This window comes from Apium graveolens, chromosome 1 (assembly GCF_009905375.1).
Source record: "Apium graveolens cultivar Ventura chromosome 1, ASM990537v1, whole genome shotgun sequence".
NCBI classification, from domain to species: Eukaryota; Viridiplantae; Streptophyta; class Magnoliopsida; order Apiales; family Apiaceae; genus Apium; species Apium graveolens.
The window spans coordinates 48,690,051-48,690,941 of record NC_133647.1 but is presented as its reverse complement, the minus strand read 5'-3'; the positions used below and the strand labels follow the sequence as shown (position 1 = coordinate 48,690,941).

The following is an 891-nucleotide window of genomic DNA, read 5'->3' as shown; positions in this document are numbered from 1 at the left end:
ACGTAGTAGTTACTTATTTTTTCTGGTTGTGTTTCAGGTACTTTAGCAAGCGTTTATGCAAACTCGTTCTCGTGCTCGCAAGAGGACTTTAGATACAGCTGAGGAGACAGACGAAGTTCTTGATATTCCGGAGAAGTTAGATTTTGAGGATTCGGATTCAGGAACTGAGCAGAAAGAACCAGTAAACATGGGAGATCGTATTGTTCAAGCTGATCCAGCTCTTATGGATTTTTCTCGGCCTAAAATTGATGACATTCAGTCAAGTATCCTTCATCCGGCTATTCAAGCTAACACCTTTGAAATCAAGCCGGGCACTATTCAGATGGTGCAGAATTCTGTTTCTTTTGGAGGAGCGGCAACTGAAGACCCCAACATGCACATAAGGAATTTTGTCGAGATCTGCAGCACTTTTAAGTATAATGGCGTGACTGATGAGGCTATCAAGTTGAGGCTTTTCCCATTCTCACTGAGGGATAAGGCTAAAGACTGGTTACATTCTGAACCAGCTGGGTCCATCACTACGTGGCAAGATCTTGCGCAAAAGTTTCTGGTGAAGTTTTATCCGATGGCAAAGACTGTTGCTATGAGGAGTGCTCTTACTCAGTTTACGCAGCAACCTACAGAATCTATGTGCGAGGCTTGGGAACGCTACAAGGAAATGTTGAGAAAATGTTCACATCATGGAATGCCGGATTGGATGGTGATCACTGGTTTCTACAATGGTTTGGGGGCCCAATCTCGGCCCATGCTCGATGCAGCAGCTGGAGGCGCCTTATGGCTAAAAGCTATACTGAGGCGTATAATCTTATCGAGATGATGGCTGCATATGAGCATCAAAACCCAACTCAGAGGATGACGTCAGGCAAGGTAGCAGGTATTCTGGAAGTTGAT

General features: G+C 44.7%; 1 non-coding gene across 1 annotated transcript; it reads right to left on the bottom strand.

Moving 5' to 3' along the window:
* Positions 1 to 580: 580 nt before the first annotated feature.
* LOC141680337 (small nucleolar RNA R71) lies at positions 581 to 687 on the bottom strand. Its single transcript, XR_012558312.1, has one exon. It is a non-coding gene; the product is annotated as a small nucleolar RNA R71 (small nucleolar RNA).
* Positions 688 to 891: the final 204 nt, after the last annotated feature.